At 40.7% G+C, this 25005-nt stretch overlaps 1 protein-coding gene across 9 annotated transcripts in view; it reads right to left on the bottom strand.

Moving 5' to 3' along the window:
• Positions 1-24395, bottom strand: part of PAK3 (p21 (RAC1) activated kinase 3) — a 286225-nt gene extending 261830 nt beyond the window's left edge. For 7 of the 9 annotated variants that reach the window (XR_002776059.1, XM_023520009.1, XM_023520013.1 and 4 more), the window contains exon 1: positions 24011-24308. The gene's annotated coding sequence lies outside the window, so the exon portion shown is untranslated. Of the gene's footprint in view, positions 1-24010 lie in introns of all 9 variants that reach the window. The other 2 variants (XM_011374345.2, XM_023520012.1) reach the window with 2 other exon arrangements.
• Between the last annotated feature and the right edge of the window lie 610 nt (positions 24396-25005).

Raw genomic sequence — 25005 nt, 5'->3', positions numbered from 1 at the left:
AAAAAAAAAACTCTGGTTATAAGGATGCTCAATGAACTTAGGGGAAGAGGAGATAAACTCACTGAGAACTTTAACAAAGAGATAGAAAACATAAAAATGGAGATAGAAAACAAAAAAGAACACTCAGATATGAAGACTACAATAATTGAAATGAAGAATACAGTAGAGGGAATCAACAGATTAGATGAAGCAGAGGGCCAAATCAGTGATTTAGAAGATAAGGTAGCAGAAAACACCCATTCAGAACACCAACAACAAAAAAAAAGAATCCAAAAATATGAGTATAGTTTAAGGGTCCTCTGGGACAACATCAAGCATATCAACATTTGCATCATAGCAGTACCAGAAAGAGAAAAGAGAGAGCAGGAAATTGAAAACCTATTTGAAGAAATGACAGAAATCTTCCCTAACCTACGAAAGAAATAGACGTACAAGGCCAGCAAATGTAGAGTCCCAAACAAGATGAATCCAAAAGGCCCACAGCAAGACAGGTCATCATTAAAGTGCCAAAGGTTAAAGACAAAGAGAGAATCTTAAAAGCAGCAAAAGAAAGGCATCTAGTTACCTACAGGGGAGCTCCCATTAGACAATCATCAGATTTCTCAACAGAAACTTTGCAGGCCAGAAGGGACTGGCATGAAATATTCAAAGTGATGAAAACAAAGAACCTACAACAAAGACTACTCTACCCTGCAAAGATATCACTTAGAATTGAAGGACAGATAAAGAGCTTCCAGATAAGAAAAAGCTAAAGGAGTTTATCAACACCAAACCAGCATTACAAGAAATGTTAGAAGGAGTTCTTTAAGAAAAAGAAGATGAAAAAAAAAGTTCAAAAATATAATAAAATGGCAATAACTACATATCTATTAACAATTACTTTCAATGTAAATGGATTAAATGCTCCAATCAAAAGAAAGGGCTGAATGGATAAGAAAACAAGACCCTTGGGTATGCTGCCTACAAGAGAGTCATTTCAGATCAAAAGACACACACAGATTGAAGATGAAGGGATGGAAAAAGATGTTTCCTGAAAATGGAAACAAACATAAAAATGCTGGGGTAGCAATATTTATACCAAACAAAATAAACTTTAAAACAAAGGCAATAACAAGAGACAATGAATAACCCAATCATCACTTCTGGGTATTTATCTGAAGAAACCCAAAACACTACTTGGGAAGGACATGAGAATCCATATGTTCATTGCAGCATTATTTACAATAGTCAAGATATGGTGGCTACCCTGAGTTTCTACCAATGGATGAATGGATAAAGAAGATGTGGTACACATATACAATGGAATATTACTCAGCCATAAAAAAAGATAAAATTTTGCCATCTGCAGCAACATGGATGGACCTAGAGGGTATTGTGCTGAGTGCAGTAAGTGGGACAGAGAAAGACAAATATAATTTCACTTACGTCTGGAATCTAAAAAACAAAATAAAGACAACAGAAACAAACTCATAGATACAGAGAACATTTTGATTGTTGCCAGATGGGAGGAGGATTGGGGGAGGAGTTGATGAAAAAGAGGAAGGGATTAAGAAATACAAATTAGTAGTTACAAAATAGTCATGAGGATGTATAGCATAAGTCAATAATATTGTAATAATTATGTATGTCAGAAGGGTACTAGATTTATCAGGGTGATCACTTTGTAAGTAATATAATGTCAAATCACTGTGTTGTACACCTGAAACTAGTATAATATTGTACACCAACTGTAATGAAAAAATTTTTTAATTAAATAAAAAAATAAAAATAAAAAAGTAAAAATAAAAAATTGTGGCCCACATATACATTTTTCTTGGCTTGTAGTGTCTTGAAAAAAAAAGTTATTGAAAGATTTTATATAAACATCTGGGTTTCTACGGTCCTTCAAAGTCATAAGACATGAAAACCCTGGCTCCATATTCCCAGGCTTCTCACTACTCTTTCACATGGGAATTGCTTTCTCTAGTCATCACAGTCCTCACACAGCTCCCTATAGTCATTTAGGCTACTAGTCTGGCCCCCAAAGGCATTTGAGTTTGTAGTCTCTGGTTATGCCTTCTCTGATTTTTTCCCCAACTTTCAATACAGTTATGCCCCAAACAGGAACCCTGTGTAAGAAACCTCCAACTTGAGGAAGATACCTCTAGCCTTCACAGTTCTGTTGTCAGCTCTGACCCTCCTCACTCATTAGTTCCTGATCTGTTTCCTTTTGCCCCTCTAGCCCTGTTCTGGGCTTTGCCCCATATGGCAAGCCTTTAGGATGTGAACTGTACCACTGGTTTCCTGAACACAGGGTGTCCTAAGTGGGTACATTACAGATCATGGTTCTCCATTCCTACCTACCTGTCTGGGCAGGAGGATTAGAAGCTCTGAGTTAAGCATGCACCTCAAAGCAATCTGAGACCCTGCTGAGTAGTCTAGCATTTCCTTGCACACACACAGTGCTATTTGGCACAGGACACAATTATTGCTCTCTAGGACAGGATATTCTTGGGGGTAAGATCCATCCCTGATACAGACCATACAGACATATTTTGTCCCTATATTTTTCTCTTCCTTAGAACTTGATTTAATTACAAAAGTGATTCATATTCAGTTAGAATTCTGATGAAATTACAGAAAGATTTAAAAGAGAAAAATAATCTGCAACTGCACATCCGAAAGTTAATTGCTCTTAACATTTTGGCATAGTTGCTTTTAGTCTTTTTTCAATATGTGTATACTGACAACCACGCTCCAAAATAATGTCACTCTCAATACATTTTGTAGCCTGCTCTCACTTAATTGTATATTATGGATATGTTTACTTGTCAATAAACATTCTTATAAAACAACTGTTCCAATCTACTATAAGATTAAATTCGAATGTGACTGTTGATTCTATTTTTCTTTCTCATTTTCTTAAGACAAAGTCTCTCATATCCTCTCTCTCTTTCTCTCTCTCTCTCCTTCTCTTTCCATTCTTCATTCTTTTCCTCCTTCCTATTCTCCCTCTCTATTTTTGTTATACTAACTGGATCAAATTTGTGGGGATAAAGATTTTGGGGGAAGCAGTGGGTCTAAAGAAGCTGTAGAATGAAGAGGAGGAGATTTGCTGAGTAGAGATGAAAAGCTGCTCTGAGTATTAAAAATGGTCTGCTAAATAAACCAATTGGCAAAACGAATCGTCCTACCCTTCTTTGTGTGTGAGTGTGAATGGAGCTGGAGCCCTAGGGCCAACAAAGACCACTATTCTTTCCATTATGGAGACTCCAGCTGTGGAAACCCATTTTTCATATTAGAAAATATATATTCCTTTTTTAGGTGACACATATTTAGCCATTCATTGAAACAGCAAGGCTACATCAGATTAATGAATCATAACCAGTCTCTTTTACTAAGGATTTACGTGTGCTGGGCACTGTGCTTAGCACTCTACTTAAGTTAGTTTTTTCAATAAAGCATAGTGCTTAAGAGGTTATCTCTGGAGCAGCCTAAATGGGTTTAATGCTCAATTCTGCTACTTACTAGCTGTGTAACCTTGGGCAAGTTACTTAACCCTTTTGATCCTCAGGTTCCACTACTACAAAATGATACTATAAGAGTACATGTCTTAGAGGGTTATGTTGAAGAGTTAGTGAATTATAGCATATAGCATGCTTAAAAGAGTGCCCAGTCTACAGTAGGTGTTTCTCAGTGTTCGCTATAATTATTATTAATAATAAATCAATATTAATAATAAATCCTCACAGTAGCCCCATGACAGAGGTACTATTGTTATCCTTCTATGAGAGATGACAAAAATGAGGCTTGGGGAAATGAAATGATTGTCTAAGCTCATGCAGCTAATAAGTAATCAATTTAAGATCTAGATCCAGGCTGCCTCACTAACTGGTCTTCTTAACCATAGTGCTATAGGTCTTCCACCTTTTTAAAAATAGAAGCTGATTTTCCTGTCCCCAAAGCCTGGTGCTGAGGCTGAGCAGAGGAGGGAGGGGACAATGATAGCCAGCTGGCCTTCCTGCACCCTTGGCCACTGCAGCTGACCTCAGACAAGGACTGGGAGTACTCCAAGCAGCAGTGCCCAACCAGAGAAGTGGAGCTTGGAGATATATCAATAGGTTTTGATCTCCTGCTTAGGGATTGTGGGCCTAAGCTCCCAGCCCTCTGACTCTCAGACACTTGACCTATCCCTTGTTTTTCCTCTGTCCAATTTCCATTTCAATCTCAGTTTCTCAAGGCCCACATGGCCTTCGGGGCAGTCGGTTTTACTCTGGCCAGAAGAGACAGCTGTCTAGAGGCTGACTCCTTTGTTCAGGAGAATTTGGTAAATCAGCAGTAATTCCTGATTCATGGTGATAATCAGCTCCTTGTCTGGACAGTCAGGGCTGCAAGAAATAACAAGTGGGACCACACCTGTTCTGGGGCTCTGGCACTCTAAAGCAAGCTGCTGTGAATGGCCTAAGCTCCAGCCCAGGAAGCAGCTGCAACCTGGAATCAGGGCTTCGTTAGCATAAGAATGGAGCCATCCATCCAGCCAGGATCCTTTTCTCCCTTCTCATTTTGCCTAAATCACCAATGGGCCACCCTCATAGTGAGCAGACTGGTTTTGCATTTCTTTTCTCAACTGCACTGATCAATTTTTCATTTGTAGGAGAAAGAGCATTCTCTTTTCTTCAGACTTGGCCCAGGTGGAAGAAAAGTCTGTAGATCTATTCACTGTTTACCATGTTCTCACTCCAAGGCGGGGGCAACCACAGCACACAGAGACTATAATGCAAGTCGGGCCCCTGTAATTGTGTAAGGCACAGCCTGTGTGGCCCTGCTCCAGGGGTAAATATAGGCCAGGGGATTTCTATAGAAAGGCTTCTAGCCCCTTGTTACTCAAAGTATGAGACCTGCTACCTCAACAGCATCTGGGAGCTTGTTAAAAATGCAAAAGTTCGGGCCCTACCCCAGACCTGTGAATCAGCAATCAGATTTTAGCAGGACCTGGTGATTCATCCGCATGGCAAATTTGGAGAAGCACTGAACTAGAAAACATGGCTCCAAGTCTCAAATTTTTAATACTTGAAAGTCCTTGAGATTTCAAATCAGAAAAATCATGGTTCAAATCTTAGTTCCATCAATTACTAGGTATGTAACCTCAATCAAGTCACTTAACCTCCCTGATCATCAGTTTTCTCATTTGTAACAAGTCAAAAATAATAATGATAGGTTTACTGTGAGGGTGAATAACAAATATATATATATGAAAGTCACTAGAATACTGTTGGTATATGGTCATATCCCAATAAATAATAGCTCTTATTATTATTTTGCTTGCTAGTAAAGAACACTACACTACCAGCTTTAGATGATTCAGATGTTGACTTGCCCAGTTATATATTAATAAGGAAGGCCTCTTTACTTCTGCTGCTATGGGAATTTAAAACAGTAGTTTTAATTAACAACACCTCACATTGATATAGCACTTTGAAATTTTGAAAGCATTTCCACATCTATTATCTTCTAGCATCAAGGACTCATGGTATCAGAGCTGAAGGGGAGCCCAGAGATCATCTAGTCCAATGCCCTTCTTGTTCAGATGAGGATTGTTCAGTGACTTGCCCAAGGTCATACAGTAAACTGAGTGGCACAATCAGCATTAAAAACTGATTCCCAGTGCTTTTACTTATAGCAGTTTTAACAAAAATGTTTACTTAGGGAGAAATGACACCAGAGGCTCAGATCAAGCCAGGGCATGGCTACAGATGACTCACTCATGAACATTCTCTAAACTGGGCAAATTAGGACTATTTTTATATCATGGGACTGGGAACTACCAGATATGTTGATGCCAAAATTTCCTTTTATAAGTGAGGGTGTACATTGTCCCCGTTCCTGAATGCAGATGAAAAGCTTACAGCCTGAACTCAATCACAGTTTGGGAGAGTGAAGAAAGGCCACTGTCCATGAGCTACTCCGAGAACTAAGCTCACTAGGAATCAGTTCCCACTGAGGCATGGCATGGGGGCTGGACAGGGTGTCATAAGGTTCTACCAGTTCTGAGAAAAGGAACAGAATTTCATTTCACAAAGTAAATATGTAACAATCTTTGATTCAGTGGACTATTCTGCCGCTATTAAAAAGATAACTTGAAGGAGGTTGCTGTAGAGCTAGGCACTCGTTAGGCAGATATTATAACAGTCCAGATGAAAATCTAAAGAAGTGGCAATCAAGATGCAAAGGAGCAAGTAGATATTCTGGAGATAGACTCCGAAGTAATTGTGGAAAGTAGGGTAGATGAAGGAGAAATCTAGGATGATTCAGGTTTCTAGTTTAGTGGAGTCAGAGTATATAAAAAGTCAAGTTCAGTTTTGGATATGTTGAGTGGAATTTCTAGGCAGAGACAGCCCATAGACTAGGTCTAGATCTGGAACTCAGAAGAGATATCTGTGGTAGGGGTCTACACCTGAGAGTTATAAACATATAGGTGATAGTTGAAGTCACAGGCATGGATAAAACTTCCAAGAAAAATGTGAAGTAGTAAGAAGAGAAAGAGATTCCTAAGAATACCTATATTTCAGAACTTGGAAAACGAAGAAAAGCTTAAGAAGCATCCAAAGAAATAGGCAGTGAATCGAGAAAGAATAGTGTCATGGAACCTACCAGAGAAAAAAAATTTCAGGAAGGCAGGCACTATAAATTAATGACTCAGAAATATCAGGTAAGGTAAAAGACCAAGAAATGTTCATTAGATTTATCACCGGTGTCCACAGCAAAAGATGTTTCAGGAAAGCAATGAGAGCAGAAACCAGATTCCAGTGGACTGTGGAAGTGAATGGAAAGGGGCAGGGAATGGAGACAAAGTAGACTACTTTTTCAAGAAGCTTTGCTGTAAAGGGAAGAAAAGACATAGGAAGTAGTTAGAGAGGGAGGATATATGGTTGAAGAAAAGGTTTTAAAAGATAAGAGACTAGATATTTTGAAGAGAGCCAATGGTAAGTAAGATGTTGAAGATCCACACAATAGAGAAAAGTTTGGAAGAGGCAGAGGAGAGAATAGAATAAACATGGACACACATACTTTTAGGTTCGATGACACAGGACAGGGAAGATGAGGCCCTGGAAGCCTCTATTTTCTCTATGAAATGGAAAATGAAGTCATCTTTTAAGGGAGACAGAGACAGGACTGGGTTTGGAGGTTGAAAGAAGGGGGCGAAGTTTGGCTTAAGCACTGAGAGGAATGTGAGATGTAGCTTACTGAGGTCACTTTGTGAGATTTCCAAGTAGTTTTAACGGAACAATTGAGATTGGTTTCCTGCCGAGGTGTCGAGGTATACAAAAGGAAGAGGCGGACACTGGATTAATTCAAGGGGGTTTCACTCTGGTTGTTAATTAGAATCACTGAGGGGATTTTAAAAATACCTACATCTAAGTCTCATTCTAGACCAATGAAGTCAGGCACCAGCATATTTTTAAAAAATGCCCCAGGTGATTTTAATGTGCAGCCAGAACCAAGATCTACTGAAATGATCTATATTTTGGACTTCATTGAACTACTATAGTATAAGAAAATTGACACAGGAGAATTGTTAGAATAAATGCACTATGGGGTTTAGGAGGGAGAAGAAAAGAAAAGAAGCCAGGAGGACTGATAATCATGAAGACTTGAGTAGAGTCAAGAGGTGAGAGATTTAGATGAAGTGGGAAAGAAAGTACAATTAGAATAAAGGAGCTGGATGTGTAAGCTCTTGTAATCACAATACTTGAGTTTAAGATTTCAGTGGTTTGGGACAATGATAAAATACAGGAGTAGGCAGTAGGGACAGGTGGTCAAAGTAGAGTGAAGTGAAGGTAAGTGAGGACAAGGAAACTTTGAATATAATTCAGTCTATCTCATTCTCTAGCCAGAATTCCTCTCCCCAATGGCTCACCATCTCAGAGTAGGAGCCAGAGTCTTTACAGTTTCCTATAAGGATCAATAAGACATGGCCTAAGATTTCTTCCCTGACTTCATCTACTACTCTCCTAATCACTAATTCAGCTTCATTCATACTGTCCTCCGCCCAGGTAAATATACTCCTGTCTCAGGCCATTTGCACATGCTGTTTTATCTCTGCCTATAATGTTCTCTCTCATTTCCTCCAGGTCTTTGCTCAAATATCATCTGCTTAGTGAAGGCTATCTTATTGAAATTCCTTATCTCATATATTCCTTTCTTCCAGAATTCCCTGTCTTGTCTCCTGCTTAAATTTTTCCCATATGTTTATTACCATCTGACATTCCATGTATTATTCTTATCTATCTATCTATCTATCTATCTATCTATCTATCTATCTATCTATCTATCTATCTATCTATCTACTGATTGGTTGACTGTCTCCCCCACTCATGCCCTCCTGATCCTAACCTTCTTGAGGGCAAGGGTTTTTGTCCACTTGTTCACCACTATATCCCTCACACCACATTTATAACAGTGCCTGGTACATAGCAGAAACTCTATAAATATTTGTTAAAGGAATGATGGAACCATTAGTATAGGATGTTGGATGGATAATATATCGGGGTGTTAACGTCATTCAGTATAAGAGCAGGACTCAGATTGGAGAGTAAGATGATAAGCCATGTAGCTTAAGTTCAGAAGAAGTGTACGTGAATGAGGACAAGAGTTGACAAAAAGAACAGTGGGTGGTGTAGATGGCATGTGCCTCAAAGGAGCATTTATTTAATTTTCTTTCATTTCATATCTAAAACGATCTATTTTTAAAAAACAATAAACAATGAATTTATTTTTTATTTAATTTTGTTGTCTGTCAATTTTCTTTCTTTCTTTTTTAGGATGGACACAAAAGGCCCGAAAATAGTGCCAAGGACTAGGATTGTGTGGACATCATCCCTCAGTTCTGTGGTATGTGCAACCTAAGAGAATGAGCAAGCCTACAGTTGATAAAGCTGTGAGAGAATCGAGCATTAAAGCAAGCAGGTGTCAATGGTTTGTAAAACTGGCTGCACATTAGCATCACCTGGGGTGGCTCTTAAACAGTACTGAAGCCTAGGCTCCATTTCAGGGCTATTGAATCAGAACCTCTGGGGACGGGGTGCAGGCTTCAGTCCTTGTTAAAAAGAACTCTCCAGGTGATGCTAATGTATGTCCAGTGCTGTGACATGCTCGGTAGGTGACACCGCAAGAGGGCAAGGGCCAGGGGAGTTTGTTGAAGTGCAACATGGGTCTCGAAAGGCACAGATGAAAAGCCTGGGAGAGAGGATGGAGCATGAAGAGAAAGCATAAAACATGTATGAGAATGAAAACTCCAGGAGAGGAAAAGATATTCCATTTGGGGTGGTGGCAAATGATGGCATGAGTGGAAAAAGGCATTCAGAGGAATTAAGAGGCCTCAAAATTCTGAGTAGAACCCCTTTGGAAGAAAATCATCGAGGATGAAGTTTTCCCAGAACTGGAACTAACTAGGGAGGTGCAAGTCACCACCCAGAGCCAGTTCCAGATTTGGGGAATTCAGAAGGTACAGCCAGATCCAAGGGGATAAAGGGTGGGTATGTGATTATTGCCTGTGGGTTTCTTTCTGTGGCCTTGGAAAATACGAAGTGAAGTGGATCCCTAGGTGAGCATTGCTACAGGCTGTGTGTTCTGTAATTGATAACCAGATCAGTCTTAGGTCTCCACCAGGAGAGATAGAAGGCAGGGGAAGTGGGGAGCAGTTTTGTTGGAGCTGCTTAAACTCCTGGACACTTGGAGGAAGGTGGTTTCCATGCTGTCCAGACTATTGGGAGTGGATGCAGCATAAGTTATGGTTAGGTAGGGAGCTGGACTGGCTAGACCAGGATCAGGTCCCTTACAGTATGAACCTGGAGGCAGGGAACTACTAGGTACCCTTAATCCCACCAAAATGTTAAATATACATTCATCCTATTCAAAGACCCCTGGATGGGTGCTAGAGTACAGGGCAAGGCCCAATTCAGCTCCTCTTTGAAAAGCAACCTCAGAATTTTCTGGGTACTGGGCAGAGTGCTATCTCTGCAGACTAACTCATCACACAGCACCCCCTTGAAGCCTTCCCTAAAATGGAGCTGTAGTTCCTGTCAGTTCCCAGGAGCAGCCGAAATGTTATCAATTCTGGCCTCCTAGCCCTTTCGTACTTTGGTGGTCAGGACTGTTACATCTCTTTTTTAGTGACTCATGAGATTGTCCATGCATGTCTACATCTGTGTGTAAAGTTTGTGGGGTTCCTGAGAATAACTGAACTTTCCTCTAAGGAGGGAGCAGGGATGGGCTGGGTTGTACCCAAGGAGCTAGTTGTACCTGCTTTTAGTTCCAGGGCTGATCCTTGAACCCAGGGCATCTTAAAGTGTGATCCATGAGTCACCGGCATGAAAATTTCTTGGGATGGTTATACAAATGCAGATTCGTGGGCTCCTACCTCAGAACTCAAGATCAGAGAACTCTCTGTAGAACTTCCGTAAGAATGGCATAAAAACTTTTTTGTTTTGTCTTGATTGCACATGGCAATCCATCTATATTTGGTCTATTTTGTGACTGAATCTAAGATTCTATAGCATGTTATTCATGGTATGTGCTTTCAGATGCCACATGCTGAATGAAGCCCATGGCCACAAAGGCCCACATCCGCCTGAACAATTGAGGCCCTTAAGCCACTTCTAATCATCCTCTCTGCTCACTCTGAGCTAGCCTGCACACTCCCACAAGGCCATTCTTCTGTGAACACATACCTTTTACTGCATTGTTGAAGGATGTTTGAGGACCAAAATTAGATGTGCCTGGTGTATCATGCTGACACAGCAGCAATTGTTCATAAGGTGATTAATGATTGAATGCAGTTTAAAGTCTGTATCAAAGCACATATCTCTTTTAGAGTATTAAAAAAAAAAAGCTTAATTCAGAGTCATGTCTGGTCATTTAGTGAGAAGAATGAAGTTGAAAGAGAAAGGAGTTATTCCCTTAATTGATCAGTCAGTCTTCAATACATTATGTCTTGGGTGCTCTGGGGAATACAGACATGAGTAAGACATAGTCAGTGTCTTCAAAGAGTTTAAAAACTACCTAGGGAGACAACAAATACTCCTGTTAACTATCATCAAAACAAAGTAGTATAGGATATATGCTAAATGATCATTATAGACCAAATGTGACACAGAAGAGATAACTCTGAATCAGCTTCAGCCTATCCCCCATGTCTGTCAGTGGCACCGCCATTCACCTTGCTCAAACCTGACACATGGAAGTCTTGATTGCTCCCTCTCTTCATCCCCCATATCCAATCCATTAGCAAGTCCTTTTGGCTCTAGCTCTAAAATGTATCCTGAATCTGCTTGCTTCTCTCCATGGCCACTGTCACCTCCTAGTCCAGGCCACCAGCATCCCTCTTCCTGGACTATTGTCCTGGCCTCCTATCTGGCCTCTATTTCTCTTCTTGCCACTCTCCAGTCAAATTTTGTAGAGCAGAGTGTTATTTTAAAAATATAGATTAGTTTCATCTCTCACTTAAATATGTCAGTGACTTCCCAACGTACTCGGCATAGAGAACTCTTTATTGTGGTATGCAAGGCCCTGCATGGTTTCCAACCTCATTGATAGCCACCTTCTCTTTGGTCCACTGCCTCTTCCAGTTGCTTGAATATGGCAAGCAACCACCTCAGGGTGTCTGCACAAGTTGTCCCCCTTCATAGAATGTTCCGTTAATATTTATTCATCTTTCACGTCTCAGCTTAAATGTTGCCTCCCCGAAAAGGCCTTTCTTGATTCCCCTCCTATCTAAATTGTCTCCCTTATTATTGTGTCTCATACCATCCTGTTCTTTTCCTTCATAGCATTTATTACAACTTATAATTATATATGTCTGGGTTTATTTGTTTAATGTCTGTCTCCTCCACTAGACCATGAGCTCCATCAGGGCAGGGCCTATGTCTGCTTTGCTTATAATCATATTCTAAGTGCCTAGTATAGCATCTAGTATATAATAGATGTTCAATATGTGTCCTCGGGATGAAAGGATGGAATAATAAAGAAGTGAGATGGTCTGAGAAGGACTTTTGGAGAAGAACCAGTAGAACACCATGAGCAAAGGCATGGAAATGAGTATTTGTGTGCAAAATGTGTTCTTGGGATCAGGGTAGGTATAGCTGGAGGACTAAAACTCCAGGCAAAGAAGTGTGACCTTTATTTGGTAATTTCCACCATGCCCTTACCCTAGCCTGATTCCAGCTATCCTTAAAACAACCCAGGGTGGGCAGGATGCACCATTCCTCTTCTACTGCAAGAAGTTAGGGTTGGCATGGCCTTCACATCTCCAGCCAGGCCCAAGGCCTCAGTAGGATTCAGAATGAGCAATGCCCACTATACCCAAGCAGTTGATGAGAAAGTAGAAATGGTGGTGAGGAAAGACTGGTTGTTAAAGAACATTGAAAGTCCTCTTGAGTCATGCAACTCCTTCTAAATATTCCATAGGTATCCAGGTTCTCATCTGACCCTTACTACTACAGGCCAACGAATATCTCTAGTAATAATAATAGTGCCTACCTCATAAGGTTATTATGAGAATTAAATGAGAAAATACATAAAAGGTACTTAGCATAGTGCCTAGTATATGGTAAGCACTCAATAAATGTTAACTATTATTATTCCTCTTCTGTAAAATGGGAATTCTAATAGTGCCTACCTTCCAGGGTTGTTGTGACTATTAAATGATATAATACATGTAAATGCTTAGCTTAGTGCCTAGCACATAATAAGCACTCAAATGTAAGCTATCAGCTATTATTACCATTATTAATAACATCAACAGCAGTAGCAACACTAATATTGAATAGTTCAGGGAAGAAATAATGAGGGTTGATCTAAGGAAGACACATTGGGAAATTCAATGAGAGCAGCATATGCCTGAAATGGTCACTCTGGGGCCCCAAAGGTAGGGATCAATGCATAGAGAAAGGTAAACCACCAGCAGTGGGCCGGCCAGGTTGCTTGGTCACCAGGCTGAGGCAGGTGATGCTCTGGGAGGTGGCCCCCCTCAAGGCAGGCCCTGTCACCAGGGCTCAATTCCCAGCTCTATTGATCAGGTAGGAATTGTCGCTATGGTAGCATCTGGTTACCTTACTTGATGTATTACTTGGGGAGGAGATGCAGGGCTCTCCAGCCTGTTGTCTTGGAGGAATGCCAGAGGGAATATACAGCTGGTGGGGCTGCCAGGACAGGTGTGGGAGGGGCAACTAACAGAACTTTGTGCTCCTCAGGGCTAGGCCCTTGTGAGAGTTGCTAAGCGGCATCTGCTTTGTCTCCATTTTTGTTACTTTGTGAACCATTTTTGTGCTTAGGAGTTAGCGTCTATCTAGAAGCAGCCCATATGACAGTGTGCTAAGCATTAACATGTATTATATACCACTCAGTCTCAAGAGGTCTCCATGCAAGAAGGCCACTTCCTCTGCTCATCCCAAACAACGTATACCTCACAGGCATCAGAAACCTCTGCTGGGATGGGAGCAAGGCCCAAAGGTGGCCTAGATACTGAGAAGTCAGAGACAAAAGGGTTTACAGAATCACTGAGGTTGGCAACTGACTGATAATAACAATACCTTTTTGAGCACTTTTATGTATCGGGCAGTGTGCTGCGAATTTTGCAAGAATTATCTTGTTTATTTCTCAAAAAACCCTAAGAGGTAGGTACTATTAGTAGACCCATTATGAAGGTAAAGAAACGAAGTTTAGAGAAACCAAGTGACTTGTCCAAAATGCCTGGGTACTCACACCTCTCCAGAGAGCTTCATGCTCTCAGAATAATTAATAATAATAATAATAATAATAATAATAATAAATAGCTGCCATTTATTGAGCACCAACTATGGGGCAGACCCTTGACATGTGTTATCTCTTTGATTCCATACCATAACTCTACTAAGTAGGTACAATTATTACTCTTTCCATTTTACAGAGGTAAGGCTGTTAGATGGTTAAGAAACTTTCCGAGATCACTTAGGTAGTAGGAGATAGAACAAGGATTTGAACTTCAGCAAATAATTCCAGCTCCTAGTCCCTTAACCTTATACTACCTTCTCTTTTTCTCCAAAACAGCTCTTTTGACAGGTAAAACCTAAAGACAACCAGGAAAGAGTCAAGAAAGAGAAAAGACATTTTTGTGCAGCAGTTTTAAATTGATCAAAGTACTACAGTCAAAGTGAAAAGTTGGACTCCTTCAAATGGGGTATTAGGTTAGAGTTTGAGGATGGACTTGGTCCCATGGGTATATTCTGGCACTCTCTGTGCATGGATTTATCATTGTGTTCAGAAGTTTGAGCCATATCAGTCCTAGTTCAATGAGTCTGTACTGCTCAATGCCAAATATCCCTTGCTACATGCTGCAAGCCTGATAATGAGAATCAGACAAGAACTTGGGTGAGCTGGAAACTAATCCAAGCCAACTGTTGTTCATCCTATTCTGGGCCCTCTTCCTGGCTATCTCCCCCTATGCAGTCCACCTTTAGCAGAAAAACATCCAGGAAGTCACTCCTGACCTTGACCTCTGGTTGTCTATACCCTTGGCATCAGCTTCTTGATGGGAGTGGAAAGAGACAAATAACAATTATTTTTCATATCCCTATGCTCTACAAAAATAATAATAGTGACAGAGTTCTCAGGAATTTACTTCTCAATGCCAATGTTACAGGTTTACTTAGTTATCAGTTACCAAGAATCAAAACCAATCTCCTAGCCCCATCCCTACAATGATACATAATAGTCCTGGCAATATTATTCTTCTATTAAAAGGAGCTCCCTTTCTTTCATGGTGTTTGAAGTTACTCAGACTCTTCAGGGCTCAGACTCTTCATATCCAGGAAAATCTGTTGCTTCATACATTCACATTTGTTATAACACAGCCTTACCGCTGTGGGGGACTCTTAACAACAAAATACTCTGTTTAACCATTCAGGCCCCAGGACCAGACAGACAGACTCACTTTGCTGGGGTGTTGAAGCCCCATGCAACAAGAAAAAACACTGAAACACTGTGTTTAATGAAGGGAAGAGAAAACAGTGTAAAGTTTAAAAAGTCAAAGGAGGCACAGAAATGTCAAACAAGATACAAAGGTGAGCTTGGGCCGAAAGGGTGAAAGTTCTAGAAACTACTTTGTACATTCTCAGAAACACTTCTACTGAAGACTGTGTGCCAAAGGGCCTGGAATATGCTCATTATTGAATAACTGGTCAGTTTATTCATCCAGACTTGCTCTTATTAAAAGAACATTTTGCTCTCTACTCACCTCTACAGAAACCAGCCCCAGGGAAGTAGGTCAAAAAATTAGCTTCCCAAATGCAGTCTCTTATCATAGGTTTCCAAGCCAGAGTTACTGAGAAACTTGGACCTTACCATTTTGGAAAATGGTTTCATTTCCTCAAGCCAGAAAGCCCAGAGGATCTCGTCTCCTAAAAGTCACCATGGGAGGGGTTATGACTTTCTCTGAATCATCTAAGAAGCTAGTTAACAGATAGGTATTTTGAGGGTCCACTCTTGGAGTCTCAGATTCAGTTGGTTGAAGTGGAGACTCAAACATATTTTTTAAAGTATACACGAGTGATTCTGTAACGAAGCAAGCTTTGACTTTGGAGACAAGTATGCTTTGTTTAAATGGAAAGTAACAGTAGAGATAATCTATTCCTAACTGTGTCCTCAGTCTATATGTGAGGATTCTGGGGCTCAGAGACATTTAAGCACTTGTTCAACGTCACATAGCTTAATTAGTAACAAAGCAAGAACTGGAATCCAGGTCTTCTACTTCTCAATGCACTGTAAGCTCCATCTACTGAATCTCCTTGCCTTTTAAGGAAATTGTTCTTTCCAGTTTAGGTATGGAGACAGATGTCCCTCCTGGTTCTAATCAGAGTTAAAAAGTAATGTTACCTTTCTACTTAATTCAGTAGAAAATGAAACATAACAATCCCCAGTTGTACCAAAAGCATCAAGTATAGTTTTAAAAAGAAAATATGACCTTTCCCTTTATGACCATACATAAGGAGAACTGTATCACATAATTTATGTGTAGAGACCATATTTGTGGCTATAATGATTCAGTTTTAAATTATTCAGCACTGAAGAAGAGACACCCTAGCTTTAAGATGGGACATTCATTAGGTTAACAACCAAAGCCTTTTTTCAAGGCATCGAAGATTAATAATTATATTATATGGCCATCAGTTCCTCACTCTAGTTCAAACCTTTAAAAGAATTATAAATTTGTGTGTGTGTGTGTGTGCGTGTGTGTGTGTGTGTGTGTACCTAATGCACATATTAGATAGGGTTCTAAAGCTATTTGACAAATACCAGGATTTTGAACAAGTGAGAAACATCAAATCATAATTGTCAATTATTCAAATAATCCAAATTATTCCTTTGAGGACAATAATCCACCCATCTTCTGACAGCTCAAAGGCATCCCAGGGGTGGGCTGTGTATGTAACACACCAGGTAAAGTGAATAATGCGTAAGTACAAAGGGCATTCAGAACTTTATCAAATTAGGAAGCTGCACTTTAAAGGTACCTGTATTTATCCCTAGGGAAGAGAAGTTACCAAATTTTTAGCTACCAAGTGTTGGGGTTGGGGGCTTTGTCAGAACCCTTTTCCAGAAATGTCAACTCTCAAAGTATGTCTCCTTTCCACATATGTCTTCTCCATCTGTAAAGTAGGTAACAACTGTTGCCACTCTTTCATGCTCCCTCCACAGCTCTGCCACCCCCAAGGGATTTTAAGGTTGCTACTGACTCTAGACAAAGTAGTTCTTCAGCCACACAAACAAACACTCTGATTTCCATCTTCTCCTAATCTATAGACCCTACCCTTGTCCTAAAGCAAACACCAAATTCCTCTTGACCATACCTAGATGTTGGCAGAAAAGAGATACAAGAAGCCCAGGCAAAGTAAGGTGGAATGCTACAGCTGTACCTGTTTGCCACTATTCCCTTTACAGAGGATGACATCATTGTTTATTTTGGTTAGAATAACTTCTCATGGGAAGGCCTCAAACTTGTCCTCTTTGTAGGAAGCCAAGTCGGATAGAAGCTGACTACTACTCAGCACTCAGCTTCTGGAAAATTCTGGAACTAATCCAGCTGACCTCAGAGGTCAGTGAAGACACAGCTGTAGCTTTTCTCCAAGTGTCCTACATGGTAGATCTCTAAAGTTAGTTCGCTATTGTCTACTGCTATGGCTACTACTGTCAGCGGAAATGATCCTAAATGGCCATTCATTTCACAGTGAATTTAGAGGAATTTGATGTTGAAAAGGCTTTCAACATAGTTCTAGTTGGAAATAAATTTAAAAGCATGTTTGCTTAAATAATTGAAGGTGAAACATGCATTATATGTATTTCATGAGTAGTTAGGGATTTCTGTTTCAAACCTTTTGTGGTGCCAAATATGAATTCCTGCCTGGCACTTGATTTAAGAAGCAAAACCTAAATTATCAGAAGACATCGAGAGGAGGAGCAGAGTGTACTTTTATATACTGTGGTTAGATTGTAAATTGGTAAAAAAGAAAACTGTAGAGAACAATTTGGCAACATCTAAAAAAGAAATTAACTGAACAAATCCAGTCCTGGGAATTTATCTTAAGGAAATAATTAGCCAAATGCATATGATATAAACCAAGCATGTTTACTGTGGCATTGTTTGAGTGCTCATAAAGGAACAGAGTGACAATTATGATTTTAAAAAATTTAAAATTTTTCTGTACAAGACACTAAAATCAAAGTTAAAAAGATAAACAATAAACTGCTTAATATGTTTGCAACATCGATAAGTTAAATAGTTACTATCTAAAATATATAGAGATCTCAGTTATCAAAACAAGAAAGAACTCAATAGAAAAAGAAGCAAAGGATATGAAATGGCAACACAGAACTACAGATAGCTAATAAACATATAAAAAGATTTTCAGCCTTACTAGTATTCTAAAAAATGCAAGTAAAAAGATTTTTTGCACCTATCACATTGTCAAAGATTAAAAGATCAATAATATCTGAAATTGGTGAGGAAAAGCATGGAGAAACAGCCACTGTTGGTGGGAATGTATGTAGCCGTGGCCTTGCTGGAAGGCAATTTGGCAGGCTTTACTAAAATCAAAGATGGGCAAACCAAACTCTAAACCAGCAATTACACTACTGTGAATTTATACTACAAAAACATTTGTAATAGTATGCAGAGCTCCATGTAAAAAAGGTATGTTGCACCAATATTTAATAATTTTAAAAATCAGAAATAATGTAAAAATTAATAAAGGTTGGATTAAAGAAGTTATGTCACAATTGTATAAGAGTACTATGCATCTACTTTTCTCAAATGAAATAACTAGAGGTATGCTGGCAGGAAAAGACCTCTTGACATATAGTTCAATGAAAAGAATGTTGAAGAACAGTATGTGAAGCATTGGTCACACCTTTTATTATTCTATGTACATGAATACATACATGAATGTTCATAAAAACATGCACAAAATGATACATGCCAAATTGTGAACATATTGGGGGATCAGTGATGGAGAAGCCAGGAACGTTCTACTTCATATTTCTATTTTTACAAGCATAAGGATATATTATTTCGATCAGAAAAATGCTTTTTTAAAACAAGAAATAAGGCAATCTGTATCATTCTCCCACAATGCCCAGCTCCCATTCCCAGCCTCTAAAAATGTCCTATTCAAGGACATGGTGTCAGTATCTAAGACAATTTCTAATACCCAAAGTCATAAGCTTTTGCTTTTTAGAATTAAACTAGGGGGTGGGGGAAACGCTGGAAAGAAGTGAAAGATTGTCACATTCTTTTAGAAGAGTTTCATTTCATATAATTATGGCATAATTGACACCCTTTCTAGAATGACCTCCTTCTCCCATCCATCCAAATCTCCCACTGTTCTTCCTGCCATGCTAGCTCATTTCAATTCCTTTTGTTTTCACCTGAAATCCAGGAGTCAATACCACTCTTTTATCCTAAAGAAATTCCACCTTAACTCACCCTCTCCCAGTCTATTTGGCAGAAGTCTCATCTCAGTATTTCTAATTCCCTCCAAGTTAAGATTAACAATCCCAGCTCTGGAAATCTTTAGTATTTAGGGAGCATCTATAAGTTACCTGAGGCTGTATACCAATACCAAGAGCCAGCAGAGCAGGAGCGGTTGACCTAGATGTCCCTGAAATTACATGCACATGTTAGTGGATGTGAGTCCTTCTTTGGAAAGTGGATCAATAGCTATTTTTGGACTTTCAAGGAGGTATTTGGTCCATAAAATGTTAATAACCATCAAGGTAGAGGGACTGGGATAATCAAATCACCCACTGAGTATCTAGGCAGAACACCCAGTCCTAAGGTTTTCATCTGGCTGCTTAGGTTGGTGATTCAGACAACTATATACTCAAGAAGAATGGAGAGAGAGTGGGGAGAGGAAGTATGGCCTTCCAGGGCTCCACTAGAAACCTGTCCCTCTGATAAAGCTGCCACATAGAGCCCATATAACTCAGGCCTAAACATGACCTCCAAGCCCCAGTGAATGAGCCAATCCACACTCTCCCTGAACTACACAAGAAGATAGCTATTTATAGTAGAAAGAGCATTAGCAGATGGCAGATATTAGTTCTAACCTTTAGGATGACTTCTGTTCTGTCATGTGGTAGCTGTGTGACCTTAGGCAATTCACTTCACTTCTCTGGTCCTCATTTTCCTCATCCAAACAGAAGGTTTTCAGCAGACAAACTTTGAAAGATACTTTTATCTCCACCATTCTATAAATCTCCCCTACTAGACAGGAATTTCCACTAAACTTTCCAGAACAGAGAATGACTTCACTCTCACCTTTTAGTATCACACAGTTTTCTCTGTGGCTAACCTAAATCCTTCCCACTGAAAATGAAGCTTGCTGCTTTCTTGCAGAGAATGACTGGTCCATGTACAGAGCACTGTAAAACTAGTAACTCTAATGCCTGAATATCAGTCTCTACCCCAAACCCAATTTGCAATGATTATTCTCAAGAACTCAATTCTTCTTTCAAGGTACCTTGTAAGGAAAAGAGGTTGAGGGAATTAATGAAGAGTCAAGGGAATCAAGAAGGGTCGATAGTCACACGAGTGCTGTTTCTTGTGCCTTTAAATTTCCTTAAAGGTGGCCACACCTTCCTATTGGAAAAATGAACCCCCAAAACTGTGCTCAAGATACCTCTTCTGCAAATGGGGTTCCAGCCCAGATTGGGCATTGAGGGCACTGGAGATGAGCCCTGTAGCAGTTATCTTCCAAGATGGCCTTTTAGAACTGCTTCTGCAAAAGAATGAATCTGAAGGATAAAAGCAACTTTCCAACTAAACTTAATTCACCTCCAGGGTTCTCTGGTCAGCAGGGTGTGTTCAGATTGATGGGATTTTTCTTGAGGCTATACTGATGATACCTCTGAAACAGGAAATTAAAGGCCACACTGTAATTTTTAGGATGTGAAAGGAAATAAGCCCAGAGAACTGAGTCACCCACGGCTGAATGAGGATAGGTCATTCCAGTCAAAGTAGAGCAGAAAGCTGAGGCAATCTGCCCAAAAACACAGAGAAAAACAGGATTTGGGCCTGAATTATTAGGATAATTGCCTTAATTCTTCACTTCCATTTCATAATAACTTTGAATTTATATAGAGTCTTTCTTCTAAGAAGCTCAAAATACTTGCAGAGATATTATTTTAGTTGTCATTACAGCATCCGTCAGTGAGAGCAAAGATTATTATCAACCTCATTTTACACCTGGGTGAAGGCAAGCCTAGAGGGGTGAAGCAAGTCATCAAGTTTGCCCAGCAAGGTACTGACAGCCTCTGAACTCAGCAAGAAATTCTCTTGCCCAGCATTGCCAAAAGAACGTTCATTTCAACACCAATCCAGCAAAATGCTTGATGGAACACCAAGTACTGTGGGCAAATATATCTGGGAAATTCTGTATATTCCATTCTCTTGGAGAGTCACAATATGCATTACCCTAAAACCCTGCAGTAAATAAACCTGCTTCTGTTTAAGCAAGAATCTCCCAAATTAAACTTGACCACAAAACTCTGCGTGTTTGCGTGAACGCACATACACGTAACACCTACTAACACTTGTGAAACTAGCCTTTTTTGGAACACACATTGTGTAGCACTGGTCTGGCCACTAAACTGATCTGGGTATTGGTATAGCAGACAGATCAATTTTACTCCATCCAAGCTGTGGAGATGCTTCTTAGAAATATTGCCTGATACCTTGTGGTATTGACAGCCAGAGAATAAAGGACCTCGATGGGCCGAAAGGACCCCAGGCCATCATTTCCTTTGCAGCCTGGCATTGGCCAGACTAGGGAGGAAGTTGATTCAAGCTCAACTATTTCTGCTGGAATTACTTTCAAATAGAACCCAGGGCTATTTTTGGTCTTAATTTAAGGGAGGAGATGTTCAAGATGCTGGTTCAAGCCCTCAGAGCTTACATGCTCTCAACTAGCATAATTTTGTGCCCACCAGGGACTTCCAATAAAAATCACCCATTTCTTGGGTTCATTTCCAGTGCCATTCATCAGCCCATGCAATCAGCACCAACACAAAAAGAGAAGAGACTCCGAATGTGCCCCTGTTCTGGCTTAATTGCATGAGTATTATATTAGTCATCATATATTCATTTCAAAACTAACAAACAGCATGGAATCTTGTGCTATTATTAATTACCACTGACATTACTAAAAGTACCTAAAATGTAAAAGTCTCTGAAGACTCTGTCCTGGTTCATGTGTATTTTACACACAATTCAAAATATGAAAGATCACAAACAATGGATTTAATATTTTAATGCTATTTTCATGTTTTCTTACAGTATTTATTAAATTTCCACACTGTGAGGGAAAATTCCTCCATTAAAATGGTAATTTTTTTGTGCAAAATATAAATGTAATACAAGTATATCTTTCGTTGGCATGCCATCCACTAGCTAAAAATTCTGTGTAAATAGATTTTTGGTAAAAATATTCACGGTAAATGTCAGGGGGCACTGTTATTTAAGATGATCTGATTATGGACCCTTTTGTAAAGCAATAAACTCTGCATTGTGAATACTGTCCATCTAGTTCATTTGCCTTTTAAATCCATACTTACACATACCATATGTGTTTTGCTTAAAGCAAAACACACTAATATTAATAAATAAGCTATACATTTCTTAAGATGGGGATGCATTCTGATCCTTATCAATCTTCAATACCGGCTCTTTTTGGATTTACCATTAACCACCATCCTAGTCCAGGGAGATTCATTTTGAGTTGGTTGAGAATGTGACAGTAATAATTCTGAGGACTCCCTGCAGTCTTATTTAACTATGACCCCTCTGCCTTTAGACATGTTGTTCCTTCAACTTAACCACCTGGTGAATTAATTCCTCAAGACTCACTCAAATGTCACTTCCCCTGTGAAGCCTTTCTCGATGGTACCCCCCCCCCATCCCCAGCCATGCATCTCTCCTCTGTGTTCTCACAGAACCCTGCCTGTCCCTTGTCATACTCTAGTGTAATTATCTGTTTACATACTCTAGTATAATTATCTGTTTACACACTCTATCTTGCCAACCAGACTGTGCACTCCCTGAGAGCTAAGATGATGTTTTATTCATTTATTCATTTCTATACTTTCAATACTTAACATTACTATGGGCACATAGCAGGTGTTTAATAAATGTCGGTCGTTTGAATGATCACTATACTTAACTGTATATTTAGGACCCCGAAAAAGCAATGCTTTATTAAAACCACAAATAAAAGTGTCAAAGAGAAGGTTTTGCAGTTTTGTTCATTTTTACTGATTTAGTTTTTTAAAAGGACCATACCAATTCACACCTTATGGTTTAAGAAAAAAAAAAAAAACTCTAAACCAAATCCACAACTAATACAGAGGAGCATTTAGTATGTTTCTTTTTCTCCAAACATACAGCTGCATCCTAGCCCATCACTAACATCACTGCAGTAAAGAAAGAAATAAGGATTCACTAATTAAAGAGGGGATTGTTACTGCAGGGATCACTGTAAGAGCTTTGGCTCCTCATTGGCTGAGAGAGGGAAATCCACTAAGAAAGTTGAGCATCTTTGGGGGAACAATAACCGTGTCCATTAGGACTTGGTCAACTCGCTAGAAATTTCCACATACGTAATATCCTATGCAACAGCCCCAGCTGGGGGGGATTTCCATTACTTTGAAACCATCGCGGCCCTTCCAATGTGGGCAGAACAGGGTGGACCTGATCCGTGTGCATATTACTGCAATCTGGCTTGGCATGGGTTGATACCCAAGGACATGCAATGCCAGGAGTAGCCCAGCCCCATGGTCCGCGCGCTCGCGCGCACGCGCGCGCGCGCGCGCGCACACACACACACACACACACAGACGCACACGCACACACACCACTCCAACTCACACTCACTGAATCCCACACAAAACCCGCACCATCTCCGCGGCACACACCACTGCATTCCTGTGTGCCCTGTCACACACAGGGAGTGCCCCCTCATATTCTCTCATTTCTCTAGTCTGCCTGGCCCACATCCCCATACCACCGGCAGTCCTCAGCTTAGCCTCGAACTGAAGCTGGTGAGGACTGGTTTTTGTTGTATGTAACAAAGCCTCATGCACCCAAGTGCCCCGCTGGATCGATTCCATCCATCTCTCCCAGCCCCAATCATGAGCTCCCAGTAGAAGAGAAAGCTCAGCTCTGGGAAGTGGATGCGGGGAGTGGGGGTGCAAAGAAAAAGAGCTTTAGGGGTGGGCGGGGGCAGGAGTCTGGGCATCTTTGGTATTCTCTCGCCATGAAGCGAGAGGGACAGCGAACTGGCAAAAGGACCGAGCTGCCTTCTCTCTCCATCGCACCCCATTTATTCATAGAAAAAGACCAAAAACTGAAAAATAATCTACCCTCCCGTCGGCCTCGTGCCCTCCCAGCGGCTCTTGGAGCCACTCGCGCTCCAACAGCCTGCAACAAAGCTTCCCCAATACAGACCTGTTCCAGCCTCTTCGCGGCGAGAGCGAGGGGGAGCCGCTGCTGAGGGTTCTGCCTTTCGCGGCCAGGCAGGAGGCGCCGGGGATGGGAGGAGGAGCAGGAACTGGGGGATGAAGGAAGACGAGAGGGTAAAGGAGACAGAGCAGCGGCGACGGCGGCGTCTGTAGGAGAAAGAAGAGGGGAAGGAGGAGGAGGAGGCTGCTACTGTGGCAGCTGCCGAGAATGCTCTGGTGAGAGGCAGGGCTGGGTGCGCGGGGCGTGGACTCACGTGCGCCCCATGGCCCCGGGATGCGCGCGCGTCTGGGTGTGTGAGAGCATCTGGGTGTATTTTGACTGTGATTATTCCAATTCCGACCTAGTCTGGAACTTGTGGTTCCTGCAGCCAGGCGGAAATGAAACCCTTTCAGTCTCCAGAGCCTGAAGGCCTGCCGGGGGATGGGGGTTGGGGATGAGGGAGCGAGGGAGGGGAGAAGTTCAGAGCCCCAGGCCTGCCATTAACGTCCATATCCTTTCCTTCAATCTTCTTTCTGGGGACTGGATGCTTGCAGACGCTTATATCTCTGGAAAGCCTGCATAGCCAAAGAGGTTAGAAGGAGACCCAGGACAATCACTATCACCATCACACTGTATTGCATGAGCACACATTGTGCTGAGTGCTGTCTGGACCACCTAGAAGGCAACTTCTTTTCTAATTTGGGATTGACTTTCATGAGTTGAGGTGCCCATAACTTCATACAGGATCTACATCCCACCTTTTCTCCTGTCTCTCATTCCATTGCAGTATCTCTGCTTATAACCAAGGTGGCATACAATTAGTTCTCTACTTATTAATCTGCTTACCCAACCAGCATTACCCAGGTTTCCAGTTTCACTGGTGTCAAGAGATCACTTAATCAACATGCCACTCCTCTCCAGCTGTGGGGTACTCAGTTTTGATGAAAACCAACACTGGTTTCCTGGAAGTCAGAGAGCTGAAGATCATCATGGATCCAGCT

This window comes from Pteropus vampyrus, unplaced genomic scaffold (assembly GCF_000151845.1).
Source record: "Pteropus vampyrus isolate Shadow unplaced genomic scaffold, Pvam_2.0 Scaffold244, whole genome shotgun sequence".
Classification (NCBI taxonomy): domain Eukaryota; kingdom Metazoa; phylum Chordata; class Mammalia; order Chiroptera; family Pteropodidae; genus Pteropus; species Pteropus vampyrus.
Note: the sequence above shows the minus strand (reverse complement) of the source record. Positions and strands in the feature narration are given on the sequence as shown.